We start from the raw sequence: 18,571 nt of genomic DNA on the forward strand, positions 1-18,571 counted from the left end.
TCTGCAAGCGCTGAAGTTCTAGAATGTTCTTGATTTTTACTAGCTTTTTTATAAAGTGAACATCCTGTTTTCCTCCTCAAGTAAAATTTCTATTGGGCAACTAATATTACAGACTATTTCCAAGTAGATGGAGCAGTACAAAGCTATAGATTAATTTCTTAAGTGGATTGTTTTGGGTTTTTTTTTTAGAAGCACTAAAGTGAGCCTGCTCTTGAAAACTGTTCCCTAATGTTTGTCAGCTCTGTGCATGATCCAGCTCTGTATCCGTGACTGTTAATATGTGACATCAATTCTGAATTGCCTTGCAGTTGTGGGAGATTCGAAATATGTGATACAAACCCTGGGTCACAGGCCTAGCGGAGCTGCCTCTTGATCATTTTTGGTTTATTTTGATTTTCTCTCTACCAGTGGTGCTAGGAAGCTGCAGTGCTGCAGCTGTGCATTAACCACTTCCTGCCTGTCAAAGAAACCACTCCTCTGCTCACACACCCCCAACCCTTCCACCTCTGCAGTTTGTTGCAGTGTGGTAAAGACAGAGGTGCTTTGCTATGTAAATGTTTTACCTGCTGCTGAGATATCACTGATTGGCTTGAGTGAACACTGCAGCCATCTTAGTCTTATTTTCAATACAGCTGAGACAGAGCAGTTTCAGAATGGCTGAAAAAGTGCTCTTCAGTGTAGCAGTTCAGCTTGACTGTGTGCAAATGAGCAGAGCTGTTAGCATCACATGCTCCAGACCTTAGAGGTGAGCACCAGCTCTACTTTGCTGAGAAGCAATTTAAAACTTTGGTTAGGCATAGTTAAAACGTTTTAATTCTAAGCTATATAAAATACGTTGCAATGCTGTTGTCTTTTTTTTTTTTTTTTTGGTCAATTTTAGTGGGTTTCAGTTTTTTGGTGATTTTTTTGTTTGTGGTTTCATTTTTGGAGTTCAGTTTTCATTTGGTTTTTTGTTTGTTTTTTGGTATTTGGATTTTTTTGGTTTTGCTTTTTTTATTTTCTCTTTGCTTTCACACAGAATTAATTCACAGACTTCTATCTTGTTGCAGTTACAGGATAGATCAGATGGGACAGACAGGTCAGGTATCGTATCTGTCTTGGTAATAAAATTACTTTGTTTTGGCTTACCCTTCTTAGCAGACCAGAAGAGCACTCATTCTGTGCTGTCCATTTCTCAAATGCTTTCCTCATACTTGAACTGAAAAATGAAATAAACTCTTTACAAACTTCCTTAAATTTTTGTAATGGAGCAATTAGATTTGATTGTCATGTTTTCAATGTGCAACTTTTCCAATGGTAGATAATGACAATGCCTATATAAATATATTAGAAAAATAGTGATTATATAAATGTTAACTGTTTTGCAGTTAACTGTTTTGCAGCACTTACTTGCTACTTAAGAATAACACTACAAATTTTATGGAATTACTGCAAATGAGAAGATGGAAGTTTTGAGGTCTGTTGTTATTTCTTTTGTATAACTTAATTAAAATCCGGGTTTCAAAGTGTTAATGGTTTCACATGGCCTCGTATTCTTTTGTGTGGTACTGGTTGGTGACCTAGCTGTCGTTAGAAGGTGCTGTTTGTGTCCTGGGAGATGAATGTAGGAGAAAAGTAATGCTCAAGTTTTTTTCGCTGGGCAGTTAGAAAACAGAAGAGAAGAAAGAAGGCATTTTTGTTTATGACTCTCTATACAATCTTCTTGTCCTGTGTCTTACACCTAGTTCAGGTCTTCATGGGTTCTCTAAGCTGCACATAAGTTAAACCAAGAGTAAGTAAACAGGAATCTTCTCAAAGTTCTCCAGAAATATCAGGAGCAGCAGATGAGCTGGGTAACTCAGCTCAGTGGGTAGATCATAGTATTTCCTGGCTGAAGTTCAACTTAGTGCTAGGGCTGTGAAAGCTAGTCTTAATGCCAACACGTTTAGTCCTTCCTCATAATGTGGTGCTTTCAGTATAATCTATAACAAAGCACTTGATGGTTAAATTAGTATTGAATATCTGTTCTCATATATTACACAGTTAATGGCAACACAGTGTTTATAAAGACACTGACTATTCTATGCAGACATTGCATGTCAGATTTTCAGGAGACATCGTTTCTCCGTGTTTATTTTGTTCATTTGATAAAAAGAAAGTAAAATACATAATTTTTAAGGTGAGATGGTTTTGTTACTTCAGTGAACAGTAAATTTCTAAGTAATTGGTCATAGAATATTTCTGCTTTAGGATAAGAGATAAGAGTAATGAAATACGTGGTTAGAGGTGGTGATGAAAAGAAAATAGTTTTATTATTTTTATTGATAGTGGAACTTTGTTAGGTGAATTTGATTTACAGATTTTAGTTCATAGTGGCTTTTTTGATTGGGTAAGATAGTTAAGATCCTGAGAACATTTGGGTCGTTTAAAATGTCTGAAAATTGAAACCACAAATTCTAATTGAACACATTTATCTTGATAAAATGTGAAGTTTTGCCATACATTTACTTCATCTAATGAATGTCGATGAATAATGTGCAACAACAGTCTTTCTGGTTTTCTGAAAGATACTCTGAGTTACCCTTACCCCAATCTTATAAATAATTACTGATGTTTGTGTGGTTTTTAAACAGTTATTGTTATTAGTTCCAGATGTTAGTAACTTAAAATGTTCACAGGAAGCAGAAACATTTCATTCTTTGAGATCATCAAACTTCTACTTTATAATCTCTGAAGGGGATGAAATTTTATGTCAAAACATACTTTACCATACACATCCTGTGGTGGTTTGTTGGGTTTTTGGGGGTTGGGTTTTTGATTGGTTGCTGTTTTTTTTTAAAGAAAACAGCAGGCATATAAATATTGCCCAGTGCTATTTGTTTTGTTAATTTAAGATTTCTCCATTAAACTCTGCTTTAGAGGAAGCATGAAAAGTAGAGTATTTTGGACAATCATTATAAGGAGTGTTTTTTCATACATTTGAGTAAAATACTGTATTTTCAGACCGTGTCTTTTATATAGTCCTTTTAGTGACTTTGTGCCCATGATTTTGGGGGTTTTTTGTGAGCTGAGTAAGCTTACTCCCATTTTATAGGAAAGTTATGGAGTGATTGCCAGAGCTCAGAGAAAAGCCCTTGTCTCTGTGATTCCCATTTGGTTTTGGTTTCTTTTGCTTTTTAACAGGCCATTTTGAACACAGATCCATTTTTGGAAGTGCTGGGCAAAATGATTGACTGGCCCAGCAGGGAGCTGTAGTGTTTTGTTCCATGAACTGCATGGGTAGTGTGGTTTGGTTTGGGGTTTTGTTGGTTTTCTTTTTTCTTTCCTAAAGTAGGTGTTGGAATGCTAAAAGTATGGTGGGTTTTGCATATCGGGTACATTCCCATTTTCAGAAATCCAAGTACATTGTAATGCCTTTTTTATGTTGTACTAGTAGCTGTAAGCATAATCTCTTCTCTCTTCACTCCCATGGTGTTAATATTTTGGATCTTACTAATGAAAAAGAAAAAGAAAACCACAAATTCATGTGCAAAGGAACACGGTACTTGAGTGCATGCTAGAACACCCCCTTCCCCCCCCCCCCACTTTTATTAAATACATAAATTAGATGTTCATGCTTTGAATTAGAAATAGATTCGTGTAACGAAGTAATGACTTCAACTGAATTGATTGCAATACAGTTTTAAATGCAAGATGCGTTGTCAGATTGCGGTCAGTATTCTTGCGTCTGCGTCTGGAAAAGTTAGCTTTGTACTGCTGATAGGTAAACTTGAATGAAAGACTATCAGGAGTTAGATAAATTTCTAATAGGGTACTTGATTTTTCCAATACAAAGCTACTTGATTTTTCCAATACATATTCCAAAAGAAAGCCAGTAGTTTACACTCTGAAAAAGTGTATGGATTCCTTTTTCCCCCCCTTGCAAATACTGTAATTAAAAAGAATTTTCTTGTAATTACTTTATTTTTTCATTTATGCACCACCTTATTTGGATTGTTTATCATTACTAAGTCACAGTTGCTTAGAATCATTCTAACATGGTTGATTATTTTTTATGTTCTTCTTAAAGTTCTGAATTGTCTCAATTTGCATAGCTGCAACTTCTATTTTGATAGAAACTTTGGGAGCAAACAATTTCAGGCAGGATTTGAAATGGACTGGAAAAGACTGTTGAATGAATGCAATACTGTTTAATATATGGAAATCACTTTAAAACAGCTGACTTATTTGGTTGTTTAGGTGGAAGTAAATGGTTACCATGCTCTTAGAATTGTTTGGAATTCTAAATACTTAATCATGTTATGACTCTTATTAAACAGCTGAATTGTTCCTTTATTTTTTAGCTGTCAAATTCAGTAGATTTTTAAAGCATGTACTGTCTTTGAAGGAGTTATGAGTAAGCCAAATTTTTTTTACTGTCTTCCATCATCTTGATTTTCAGGTTGAGATCAGTCAGCTGTTTAGTAAATAACAAAATTCTGCATGTAAATCTAGGTGAGCAAAATGTCGGAGTTTTGAGGTTGATGAGAATACTCAGAATGAGGATTTTCCATTTCTAGAAGAAAGGGGGTGCAACGTATTAGATTGTTACAGCCTTGAACTTACACAGTTTAGACACTTTCTCACCCCTTTTCTACAACAGAAAAGCGGATAGAATTATTTTCAGTCCTCCCTCCCCCCTTTCCTGCCTTTCCTGTTTTTTTCTGCTGATACAGTCTCCTGCTGTAAAATATCTTCAAATAAACCACAGCAGCTAAGATAATGATTTGATAGACCGTTTTCCACTTCAGAAATGTATATAATTTTCTGTGTCTTTCCAACACAAATGTGAGAAAATTTTGGCAATTACTAAAGTTTTAGCTGACTCTTCAATGAATAGTAATTTGATCTGTTTTGTTTTGGAGAAAAAAAGTTGGGCAAAGAATGTTTTAGACTTGTGTCGGAAGGCTCAGGGCCTTTCATTTTCCTTTGCTCTGTGGTGGGTGTTTTTTGTTTGAGGTTTGTTGTTGTTTTGGTTTGATTTGGTTTTTTTAGGTCAAGCTACTAGTGATAGATTTCATCATGGTTGGATTTACAGTTTTTTTTTTTTCTTTTATTTTAGACAAATTTCGTCAGTTAAATGCTTCAATGTTTAAATTGCCTGGATTGGGGAAATAATTTTGTGTGACTTTTTTTCTCTACTTATTTTGAGAGAACTGAACCAATATTTTAAAATGTTGTCTTTGATTAGTACCTATTGAACCCATACAGTTAATAGTAGCTATTTTGAACACAGCTGGTCTTACTACTTTCGGCTGCAATATCTGCTCTTTAAGGTCACTTCTCGTGGGGGAGTAGGAAGTAGGAAGTCGTCCGCATGTTGGAGGAAGAAAACTGGCTCTGAGAATAATAGAATAGCTTTTAGGCATTTCCACCGACAGGGGCGAAATGTGGAAAAGGCAGGCAGACATTTTAGCTTTTTTCTGTAGTGACAGTCATCAGAGAATTATTATTAAGTACATTATGGTTTGTTGTCTCAGAGTCTCCTCTTAAAAACAAACTAGAAAACAAATCATGCTCCCCCCCCCACCCGAAAGGGGGGGGGGGCGGGGGGAGTTCCCAAGATGGAAAGGAAAAAAAATCCCGCCCAAATCCAGTATTTTGGAGGCTGCTGAAGGGTCCCTGTGCTTTATTTGGGGTCGGTTGCCAGCCCTATGCGCGGCAGACAGAGGCTGCTGCTGGTCAGGGGCTCAGCCCTACCCAAAGCAGCCCCTCTGCCCCGTGTTGCCGAGTTGGTGCGTTTTTAACTCCCGAATCTATGGCTCCTCCTCTCTGTGAAAACGTTTGGCGTTTGAAACTGAGCTTTGTCATAGCCAGTGGTGTGAGAGGGAGGAAAGTACATCCAGGGGGTGCGGGTGACTCTGCCCCGAACGTTCTGGAAGCGGGGTGGTGCTTCCCGCAGACTGCAGTGGCAGCGCTCGTCCGCGGGGGCTGCCGGCAAGTTCAGGCATGGACTTACCATAGCGGACTGGAGCCTGGAACAGAAAATGCTCCAAGGCTCTTATTTTTGCATTATGTGTTTTAATGTGTTAAGAACCATACTATTATTCAGGAATTCGTGCATAACACAATCGAGCTGGGGGGAGGGTAGGAACATTACTATATTTGGGAAATCTCAGGGGTTTAAATTTTTTTTTTTTAAAGCAGCACTGATGCCCTTTCTTTTTAAGCTCAGAAGGTGTTAATCCAATAATTCATTCTGCAAATGACAACAGAATCACTGAAAGATGTATTATATATACACTAACACACATAAATAAGTCTTATAGTACGGCAAATCAAAATATATACGTAACATAAAAGGGATGTTACTGATTGTCACTTTAACGTGACAGGCATTCTGGAATAATAATTAGCTTTCCGTTACAAATCACTGGGTTTTGGATGGAAAAGGTGAGGATAAATTATAACAACAAGTTTAGGAGTACTTTGCATTGCTATATATTTTCAGGTACAACAATAGTATCTTTTTGACTTTACAGATGAGCATATTATGTTATGCTCAAATAACCTAGAACCAGCCATAATGAACAAATTATGCTTGCAGCAGAAAATGGGACATACAATTTGACTGTATACAGCCTTGATACTGTTGGCATTCTTAAGAGGAACAATGCAGGGAACTAGAGGAGGCCAGGGGTGTAAAGCGGGCTCTTTTAATCCTGAGATGTTCTACCATGTTCAGATTAATAAGCATCCCTGTCTCCATTGCTTTGCTTTTTCACTAAATAGTGCCAGGCTGCAACTACAGCTGCCCATTGCTAAATAGGTAGCTAGCCAAACTTGATTTTATTTAAGGTTTCACAAATTTGTGTTTATAGCTAGTATAACAAATAGTACCTATTTGCATTGTTTCTTTTGTGCCCTGAGTTCTTGCAAGGCAGCAGGTGAAGGGGCAAGAGGTATGAGCGAATGAATCATCCTTTACACACACACACACACACACTCTTAAAGCTTGGCTTTTTTTCTTTCCCCCAGAAAAATACAGCGACTTTTAGAATAAACATTTGTCAAATATAACTTATTAATTTATTTGATTGGACTTTGACTGGAAGGAAGAAGGTAAGAATTTTTAAAATTAGGTACCAAAAGTCAGAGTGAGGCTGAAACCTAAGATTCTGCCGCTCCCTGTCACTGTACCTTAGAGATACTTGAAAAGATAATTCTGGTTGCGAGATTTTTTTTTTCAATTCCTACAATTCACTAATTAAGAAAAATTAAATGTGAAATTAAGACAACAAATTAAATGGCCAGATGTGTTACTTGTCAGTATTAGGTTAAAAATGAATTTGTTTACTTGGAACTAACATTTATTTCTTATTGAAAATCTGCAAAATACAGGAAATACTAGATCAAGAATACCTGATTGCTGAGCATAGTGTAATTTTTCTGGTGTTATTTCTATTACTAGACCATAACTGTGAACAGTGTGTGTAGCATCCTACTTGAAACAGGCTGCAAGGTGAAATTTATTTTGCAGACACTACTGTCAATTTTCATTTATATGAACAATGAGAGCAGCGCTTCTGACACGGATCTGGATTATTAGTAAGCAAATACCTAGAAAGGTATATTCTAGAACTCATGGGGAGGGGCAAGGCTTTGCTCAGCAATATCCTGCTGCAATTTAGTCTTGAAATCAGGCCCCTTTATGTAAAATTTTACTGGCGCCAGCTAGCTGTAATTGCAGTCTGGCTTTGTGTGGCAGCAGCTAACATGTGTCATGGACTTCTCCTTCACACGGACTGCAGGAGCTTTCTGGTTTCCAGACAGAAAAAAGCAGCACTGATGAATGTGAAAATACATACAAAGGAATCTAGGTGTAATCATATTGCTAGTAAGTGAAAATACTGAGGAAATTTCAGTTTTGTTGGGTTTTTTTTCATTGTGCTGTGCTGTAATAAAATCTTTGCTTGTTGGTACTACTGTGTGGTATGTGGGAGGTACTTCACTGCACATAGTTGCTGCAGCACTAATAGTTGGCAGCACGGAAGGCAGTACAAAGAGTACAACTGGAGGCACTTGCAGTTGCAACAACAGCTTCCTTAGAGGCTGTGGCATGCTCAGTGAGCTACAGGGGCACTCTGACACGTCCAGCTTCTATGTCGAGAAGTAGGAATTCCAGCAGGCTTTAAGGTACAGATACAGGCTACTAGCTGAAAGGTGTAACAGCATAGCTCAGGCTGGCTGAAGACCAGTACTCATGCTGCTGTGTAAACAAAACAAGATCTTAGTATCAAGATGGCCGACCTGGAAGTCTACTTGTAGCTTATAATACTTATGCAAATGAGCTGCATGTCAGTGGCTTACTCAGAGGAGGAAGCTCATTTTGCACGTGCCATCTTCTCACCAGGTAAGAGAATCAACTAATTTTCTGCATTCATGTTTTAGAGGACTTTGAAGTTAATTTTTCATTTAGGTCCCACTCCCCCACTTTGGCACAATGCCAGGAATTAAATTTGAATGTAAGTGGCATTTTCTGGGAAACCCAAAAGTAATTTGTTCTGGCTATAATTATATTGGGGTTGCTGTTTTTTAGGGGGAATGTTACCTAGAGATTATTGGAGACTATTTACTTTAGTAAAACTAAGTAGTTTAAAAATATTCAAAATTTGAGTATGTAATTTTCTTTGGTAGTGTTACTGCTTTTGTTTGATTCAAACCTTTGCTGTTTTGTTAGTGGGTTATTTTTGTCTATATTGACACTGGTTGATGCACATGGAGGCTTAGCAATAGTGGGAGCTTACCCTGGAGAGGGTGCAGAGTTGACAAAGTTGAATTCACCAATTGTGTTTCGGTTTCATGGTGTTATGAAGGATCTTTGTTATACTGGTTGTAGTTTGAATTTTCTTTTTGTTGAGATTACAAAGCTGTTAAAGCAATTAGATACTGCACTGTTGTCCATGTATCTTTTAGTATATATATTTTCTTAAATGCCTATGTGTAGAATTAGATCAGAATATGGTATTTTTATGATCTCCGCCCCTGAGAAGACAATAACCTTGCCTTACAGCAGGAAATTTTAACAGAATTGAAGTATTGCTAATTACATAATATGCTCTATTGTGGTTATGAATGTAGCGCATGAAATGGCCGCTTGGGGAAGATTTGTGCTAGTTCGGCACAAATACATTTGTGTTGTTTCTGTTTTACAAGTTGAAGTAATGACACCATGGATGACTGGAAGGGAGAGCTGGAGAAAATTATTTGAAAGTATGGTCACTGACCTAGAGAAGAGGGATAATGTGAGATGCATGAACAAGCCAAAAACATGGCCACTTAAAGACAGACATCAGCTCAAGATAGGGATGTGGAACTGGAAGTAGACAGGCCTGTTTTCGTTGAAGGAAAAATAAGATTAATTGAAGAGAATTAAACTAAAGATGTAGAAGGACAAAGTAGATAAATTAATTATTACAGCTTAAAATGGCAGTGATAGATATTGAAAGTATTGGAGGCATTCTGAAATGGCCTGGGAATTAAGGCCTATAGAGTAAATATGCTCAGGAGAACCATAACTGGTTGATATTGAAGAAAGGATAATTTAACGGTAATAGAGAAAAGTAAACTCCTGCAGTCAAACGGCAGAGAAAAATGCTGCATGCCTACAATATGGTGTCCTAAAGTGACTGTTATAGTAGTTATATCTCCAAGTTTTCCCCAAATTTGCCCTAAACTAAGACATATGGGCCAAATGAGTTTCAGTTTGTAGTTAGCTCATATTCTTTGAAACCTTCTAACTTTTTAGTGCTAACTTAAGATTTGATATGGACAGAATTTTGCTTGTCATTTGGAAGTCTGTTTATATGCATGTCCAGACTAAAAAAAGTGCAAAAATGGGCGTGTGTGTGAGAGGGTACAAATGCAGATGTATGGTAGATTTCCCCATATAAATTACACTAGAAACCTTTAATGCCTGTAAGGTTTTCCGTAAATGTCAAATTCCATTAGAACCAGTCTTGCTTTCATTGATACATGAAGGAAGCAGTTTGGGGCCCCTCCCTCCTGTCGGTGAAGTGTGAGTGTTAGGATGGCAGAGGTAAAATGGCATTGAGTGGGGCATGAAAAATTTAGAAAATTGATTTAAATAAAATGCTCCTGAGAGGAAAACTTTGACCGGTAAAGTGAACAGTAACAAAAGTGATATTTGTTAAGAATTGAGAATTCTAACAGTAATGTAGGTAATAATAATAACAGAATCATAGTGAAAGAAAAAAAGGTATATCACAGTAAATATTTTGGCGTTATTTTAGATTATATTATAAGGTCATGTAGATAACTTAAGTTTTTTAGGCCTTGAAGTTACAAGGAAGATACTAAACATTCCATGGTAGATATTTCTCAGCAAAGGTTATAAGGACGTCTTTGTAATCTGCATCCAGGAGTTTTAAAAGAATTGGTTGAGAATTCTGAGATTTCCCTCCCAGTAAATCAGTATGAAGTTGGAAGTGCAGAAGACCCTGAAGAGTTTTTAAAAAGGTCTGGAGAAAAATAATGGAGGATTAATAGTGTGTCAATAAATGTGAAAGAATATTGTTTCAATTAATGCAGAGGTGATTTAATTGCTGGAACACTATTATAAAATGGATATCCTAATTAATTTGTTTTAGAATGAAATTCCTTGGTGTAAGTACCTAGTGTCCGTAATGCGTTTACTCCTTGATACTCCTTAAATAACAACTTCCCCTCCCCAAATCCTCTTATCAATAAAATATTAATTTGATTTTTAAAGTGTTTGAAGGGGAGAGGGTAGTAATCATGTTCCAAGTAAAGTTTATTATTGGTATTCTAAAGTAGTTACTTTTTGTTAACTTACAGAGGATGGAACTTACAGAGTCATCAGGATCATTTGCTTAGTGAGACCCAAACACCATTTATTAGATTTATTAAAATAAATGTGTAACCTTTGCACACCAGAATCTGATTTATACATCTATAGGCTATCCAGCATAAACACTCTGTCCTAGAAGTAAGTGGAGATCACACAGACAAAATAGATAGCTAAAGCCCAAAACAGACAGGTAATACAGAGGGACTGAAATTCTGTAGCATACAGAGAAAGAGTAAGGAATCTGTACTCTTTATAAAAAAGTTATGTTCCTGGATGATACTAAATGCTGATGATGTGACTTATGCCTCAATACAGGTTGCAGTCCTGTTGCTTGTATTGATTATTTACAATGAAAAATTAGGAAGGATCCTGGCAAAAAGCACAAGAATGATTATGACCTGGTCATATTCCCCTCAGGGCTATATAAATAAAATAGTTTTATAGTTGCAAATGCAAGCCTGGGAGAGGTGGTCATGCATACAAGTTCATCAGGAGAGTCTGTAGGTAGTCTGAAAAATTATCAGGGAAAAGTTCAGCTATGTTATGTACCAGCACATGAAGAAAGGTTTTATAATGATTCCTCACTCATTCAAAGAGAAATCTAGCCTTTGATTTTTTGGATGAGGTGAAACTGCAGCCTACCCTTTCCAGGAAGCAGGCAAGCATGTTGTCTTGCTGGCTCGCCAGGCAAGAGACAGACTGTGGACAAGTGTTACTTTTGATGTCAAAGGTTTCTGGGCAGAACCATTCTGGAGGATGACTTACAGAAATCTAAAAAAAAATTTAATTTGTCAAAATTAAAGATGCTATCCTTTGTGTCTTCTATACATTTTATCAATGGAAGCATTTTTAAGTATAATTCTTACTGTCTACTTCTGGCATCTAACTCTGGGTTGTGTTTGGGAAACTTCTAGGCAAGAAGAATGAAGTTTCTTGTAAATGGTTACCCTGAGTGACTGTGCAGATGCATTTTTCTCCCTATGATTGTTTATGAAATTTGGGAATGCAAGCAGTCTAAAATAGCTGTACAAATTCTTCATGTAATTCTGTGTTTCTGAAATGGTATTACTGGATTGTTGCTTCATCAGCTGCTTTTCCCCCTCACAAAACAGTAAAATAAAGGATGTTTTTTTGTAGAACTAAATGCTTTGAGGTCTTCACTGAAGAAGTCTTTTGCAGACCAAGTACTACCACCTCATGAATGCATTGGACAGTATTACTACAGCCTGGCCACTGTTTTTTTGGGACCAGACTCAAAAACTTTTTACGCACTGTTCTGGCAAAATAATTCCCTAATAATGTAGCAGTAGAGGTAAACTTGCAGCTTTTTTTGTTTGTTTGTTTGTTTTGGTATTCTATTATACTGTGAATCCTAGTTTAATATTCTGTGCAGACTATCAATGCTTCATGAATTTGTAATTTTTTTTTTTTTTTTTTTTTTTTTGAAAATTTGCATTAGCAAGCAAAACTATGACCTCATTACTGGAAGAAGTGTGTTCTGCTTTTGATCGCTTCCATCCTTTTCACTTAGGAATGAAACACTTGGAGGTGTTACACTTGGCGTTGGAGGTGGCTCTAGATCTGTTTTTTCTGGTGTTCTAAACAGATCATATATCTAGGTGCATTTCATTAGTTCCTTAAGTTAGTGTGTATGATGTCACTAGTCAACATGAACAAAATGTTGCTGGCTGACTTCAGTCCACACATTTGCTGCCAGCAACCATGCAGAGGTGTTGAGTAACTGCAAACTGGGGCATATGATAGCTTTGAAAAGAATTCATCAGGGAAAAAAATTAAAGCCTGTCATCCTAGATGTGAAGTTTAAACCCAGGAAAGCCTTCCAGAATTACTTGTGCGTCCTGCATAATGGCAAGCCTCATTGTGGTCATTAATAAGCAGACATATGAAATACTTTGGGAAGTGTAAGCTGATCTCATTTGAGGCCTGTAGCTTAATTTAAAAGACAAAGGTCTTTATTGGATGGAACATCTCTTCAATCCTCCTCTTTATTTTGATTTTGTATCCTCTTAGAAACCTAGCATGAGAATTTGCTGACTGCTGTGGTGCAAGAACACTTCGCATATCTTTTTTCTGCTTTCTTCTTCAAGGATCTTAGACTAAGAAACCAAAGAAACACAAAGATTAATTCTTCCATCGTTATGGAAAAGGAATGTCTTCAGACTACAGATAATTTCAGTTTCTTATGTTTAGAAATCCATATTCCTTTGTGATATTAACAACAAGCTGTAATTCACAGAAAATACTTCACATTCCTTCTAGTGGGATTTTGATGGCTGTTGATATTTGGTCATCCCACAGCACAAAAAATAAACAGTACTTAGCAGCCAAAGTGATAAAGCACTTGCTAATTAACTCCCTTTTATTAAGACTCATACTGCAAGATGAGAAAGTCCAATAGCTGGGTTGCTTTTAGATAATTGGTTTTTTACTTTACATCTTTGGGACTTCTGTATAACATTAGGTTTGTCATGTCCTATTTCAAATGGGTAATTAAGCACTTACTTTTTTCCCCTGATCATTTTAAGGTAATGATTTGAAGAACTGTTGCCTGAAGTGCATGTGTGAATCCACTTATTTAGTATTTCATAAAAACATAGCTATTTACAGTTCACATCACAAGAGTCTACACCTAATTATTAGCATTTCATCCTCTCCTCTTTATTCCCCAATTGTTACTTCATCCAAAGGGAGATGTCACAGTATTTAGTTAATGGAACAGAACCCTTTTAGAAGACATTGAAGAGTACTTCTTAATGCTTAAGTTCTACTTAATAAGGAATGGAGAGAATGGAACTCTGTGTATGGATATTGACTAAACTGGTATTGCATAGCAGTGGTGGTGCTTTTTCTTTTAGAGTTCTGAAAACCTTGTTGCCTCTTTTGAATATTATTACTGTGTGCGAAGTGTGCAGAGTAGCTGTCCAGGGCAGAGGATTACATCTTGTTGCATAGGAAACCCCTCTGGATTAGATGAGTGTCAGTGTGGGCAGTCTCTCGGGTAGCAGTGACCTCAGAGCAATGCTATCTACAGAAATATGTTGACTGCATGGATTTTTACAGTCATTTTTCTTTTCCTGCCGCTGTGAAATCTGCTGCTTGATGTCTGTGTATTGGCAGAGTTGCTGAAGGTCATTTATATCGGTCTTTTTTTTGTAAGATAGAAGGAGAACATGTATGATGGGCTCATGTGGCACATTCTTTAACTGAGGGGGTTCAATCTCATGTATCAGAGTAGTATTTTACTCCATTGTAGAATAAATCTAGATAATATGCTAATTGTTCTGTTGTATGAATTTTTTTATATTCTGGTTAGTATGAAATTCTCTACTTCCTGTCCTTGCTTAACTTAGGTGGAGAAACCAGAAATCAGAAAAGGCAAGATGATCGCTTAATGTCTGTGGGGTTTCTTAGCACTATAGTGATTTTCCTTGTCACATGCAAATATTCTAAGATATTTTATCTACATATAGATACTTAGAAAAGCATAGGAAAAAGGAAGCTTCCCCCACACCCCCCTTTTCCCCTCTAAAATAATCTATTTTATTGCCTTTCATAAAACAGTTCTGAAAGAAGTGGAATGAGATTAGGTTATTTAAAGAATAAGCAGGGTTCCAGTGAATATGCCAAACTGGCAAATATCAAAATTGAGATGAAACTAAGATGTTGCTTAGCAACCATGGTAGTCTCTGGTAGCCACAGATGAATACAATGAATGTTTACAGCAGCACTGCTGCTGTAAAGTGAGTCTGTCTGAAGCAGGATTTCTGAAGAAATTACTTTTCTTTATGAAATTTCATACTGATTTGTCCTCATTTTGGTGAACCTTTTAACTGCCTTTGTCAGGGATGGGAAACAAAAACCTGGCAATAAAACTTATTTTGCAAATTTATGTTTCTCTAGAGATAAACAAGACTATCTACCAAGTATTTTGCTCTTACATTTTATATTATAGTAGCAATAAACTCCAGTATTCCTGTTCCTTGACTTGTCTTTGCTATGGATGCGGGATTATACTGGATTAGTCATGCATGGGTTGCAGTTGCAGAATGGGGAGAAAAAAGTATTTCATCATACCTGAATAACATAAATTGCTTTCAATATTTTTCCTCATTGCACCATATTTTGAAATCTGACTTCTTAGTTGTTGTGAGCTGTTCCAAACATTCTTCTGAAATTAAATTTTGCAGGTGGAAGGTGGGTTGCGATGGTTAAAACCTATGAATGAAAACAATTTAAATTTGTGGGAATTTTAGGAGTGCTCATTTTAATCAAGTTTTGTAGATATGAGAAGCTTATACAAAAAATGTGTTGTATTGCATTGCACTTCAAGTTTATCCTAATATTTAATTTGAATTCTTTGAATTAAAAAACCCACCCGAAAAAGCATTATTTTTTTGACAGGCATTTAAAGACTTTGTTCGTTTCTTGTTGTCCCCTAGTCTGGACCTCCGAAAATAACCTTTCCCTTCTAGAATGGGATTCTTGGGCCTTGCAGTGTACCTTGCCCTAGAAACAAAGACATTCATAGCAGTTTTTATTTGACATCCTGTTGTCTATGTTGTTATTATGGATATTCATAAATAAAAATTGAAAAGAACTTCGTACCTGTCAAACTTGATACTCTTTCCAGTGTCTTTAAATATGTTTCTCTGTATTTTTAGCAGCAGTATTTACGCAATGAATAGTTTATATCACAATGTCAGAAGACTAACCAGTCAAAAAAATGAATTAGAGAAAAATATGCAAAATGAGCCACTCATTCTATTGTTTGACCAAAGAAGGGGAAGTGAGGTGCTTGGAATTCATATCTCAAGGTGTGAGGAAAGTAAATTTCATATATTAATTAGAAACTAAGTTTCAGAAACAATCGTACTTCAGGTGTAAGAATTTTTCTGCATATCTGAATAGAGATAGCAAACAAGATGAATTTGTTTTTCTGGAAGAAGATTTGCCTTAAGTTCACTTATGGTTATTTGAGCCTGATAATCTACTGTTTCCATATATTTTTTAGCTTCCATATACAAGAATTAGATTTAAAACCCTATGCAAATAAAACTAGATCCTCAAGTTCACAACCTAATTACCATTTGAGACTTCTCTTATAGTAAGCTATCTGATCATGTTTTCCTCAACCATATGTATCTATAGCAATACAAAAAGAATTAAGTATATAAAATGTCTATGTATATAATATATTCAAAAAAGAGGGTTTTTTTTTATTGTTGTTTTTTAATGACAGCTTATAAGTAGAAGATTGCTTATCTTGAAAGGTATCTCTCAACTGTGCAATTACTGCTCTCTTCTGAAGATGTAACAGTCCTTCAGAAAACTGGTGGAGTAGTCACATGACCACCTTTAAAAGTCCAATTTTAGACGGGTTTTAATATCTGACAGCTACTACTTATCTTCTAGTAATGAAATGAGTTGTACAGCATAGTTCATAGAATGTCTTAGATTGGAAACAACCTTAAAAGATCATGTGGTCTGGTCTTTCTTGGGAAAGAGAGCCTAGATGAGATTATCTGGCATCCTGTCCCATTGCATCTTAAACTCCTAGTGATGGGGATTTTGCCACATCCTTGGGGAAGTTTTTCAGTGAATCATGTTCTCCTTGTTAAAAAAAAAAATTTAAAAAGGAAAAAAGTGTCTTATATTGACAGACAAGTTCTGTGTTTTCCTGATTCTTTACCTACCAACTTATTTCAGCCAAACTTTAGCCCCACCCTGGTAAAAAAAAAGGGATTTTCCCATCAACTGTGAAATTACTTTCAGGACACTACTGTAATCTTCCTTTGGTTTTGTTTAAATATCTTTGTTTTTCAGAGTTTGTGAGTTGAGAAGAATTATTAGCATTAGGTGTAAGCATCTCAGAAATTGACATCTTGTGCTTTGTTCCTTAAGGTTCTGCTGATATAGATCAATACAACTGTGCCACTTAAAACTAGTGTGGCACCATTTCAAAATTTATTCCTAATGCTATTGAATTTAGAAGTCTGGCCACAAGATAATAATGAGAAAGAGTGTCTCTTATATGTTAACAATTGCAATCTAGGACATTGCATTTGATCTCCTAACAAGTCAGGTAAACGGCATACAGTGAGATCATACGTCTGCTGTTTACGCAGCAGGTATGGTGGAGTAGGTGGGTGTGTCAAAGGCTCCAGAAAGGATGAATACAGTAAGAATAAGTACCCTTTCAGGCTCCTTGTTGTCATTAAAGCCCCTTTCAAACCTAGTTCTGTTTTTCTTATTTATTTCTATGATTGGAACTACATGAAGAAATCCTAGGTTTGTTACTTCCTGCTTCCTGTTCCTTGGGCAGCTCAGCAAAGAATTAAATCTGACAATCTGTGTCTCTGGAGCTTGTTCTAAACATGCTGAAGTTAAGGAATCATCCATGCAATGGTTGCTTACCTATTAGCTTATGAAACATTTAAAGGACCGTTTGGGTGACACATTTGGTCGTTTTGTTACAAGTCTTTACAAATGTGAGCTGTGACAAATCTTTGCCTAAGACCAAATACAGAAAAATAATTGTCCACCCACTGATCCAAGAGAATTTAATCTGCCATTACAGACTTTTACTGGAATAAATTAGCCTTTCTCTGGTTGCATGCTTTGTACAGTAAGAAATTAACTGCCATAGAACTTTATTAAAAAGCAACTGTTTATCATTGTCAAAACATGAATTACATGCATTATCTGGGATCCTTAGCATATTAATACAATGTGTTACTGGTACTAAAAATGTGCTTTTTTTCTTTTTCTGTATCTAGTAAGGAATAGAATATTAGGTTGGCATTTTCTTTTCTAGTTCCCATAACTTCACAACATTAGTTTCCTTTGGAAAACATTTAGCTTCTGATAAATGAAGAAATGTCTTCTGGTAGGAGACACAGTTTTTACTGAAATGCATTAGGAGTAGCTAATTAACATCTGTGCAATAAGCTACCTTTCCTTAAAGAATGCTTGTGACAAACAGTCCTAACACTAGGTACAAGTAATAAAGTTTGGGTAAACTGTAACTTTCATGAGAAAAATTATATGGTTTGGTCTGTTTGATGGTAGTGATGGTGGCGTTTCCCCCCTAATTTTATTTTGAAGCTTTTTTATACTCAGTTTTTTGTCTAATTTCACTTACTTCGTATTGGGATTTCTGTTTAATTTTTGTAATTCTGTTTTGTTGAGTCATTCAGAAGATGTCAATTGTATTTAGTGATCTCTGTGACCAACCACCTGCTCTGGCCACTTTTTTTCCTGCTCTCCTTATTTAATTGTGACAAAGAAAATAAGAGTTTTTTTCATTCTAGCCGTGCTTGTGAGTACCTTAGTATCAGATGGTATGTTTCAGGCTGCCCAAAAGCTAGGGTAGACAGCTGTACATGTCCTGTGTGCATTGGGTGCTCCATTCAACTTAGGATGTTGGCTTTCACCCGCCTTTACCAGTTCCATGAAACAGAAACTGGGGGCGGATGCATTGAATAGAAAGGTGTGGAAACCTCTTTACTTGCTTATGGTCAGAAGCGGTCAGAAGAGTTTATGCTATCAGTTCAGTACCGCTGAAAATGAAACTTCTGTAGATGATTCCTGTTTTGTAGGTTGAAGTCATAAAATTATGCACATGTAAATTCCTGCTGGAGTTACTATCAAAGAATATGTATGTACATAGCATCTTCTAGATTTTGCGCTTTACTGACTCCA

At 36.3% G+C, this 18,571-nt stretch overlaps 1 protein-coding gene across 19 annotated transcripts in view; it reads left to right on the forward strand.

The window, feature by feature from the left end:
* ATF7IP (activating transcription factor 7 interacting protein) overlaps window positions 1-18,571 on the forward strand; it is a 76,622-nt gene that overhangs the window by 8,846 nt on the left and 49,205 nt on the right. The window contains exon 1 of one of the 19 annotated variants that reach the window (XM_072923329.1): window positions 7,062-7,855. The exons of 15 other annotated variants lie outside the window; for them this stretch is intronic. The gene's annotated coding sequence lies outside the window, so the exon portion shown is untranslated. Of the gene's footprint in view, window positions 1-7,061; window positions 7,856-7,929; window positions 8,372-18,571 lie in introns of those variants that run through there. 3 more of the 19 variants (XM_041713518.2, XM_030262854.4, XM_030262858.4) reach the window with 3 other exon arrangements.

This window comes from Taeniopygia guttata, chromosome 1A (assembly GCF_048771995.1).
Source record: "Taeniopygia guttata chromosome 1A, bTaeGut7.mat, whole genome shotgun sequence".
Lineage (NCBI taxonomy): Eukaryota > Metazoa > Chordata > Aves > Passeriformes > Estrildidae > Taeniopygia > Taeniopygia guttata.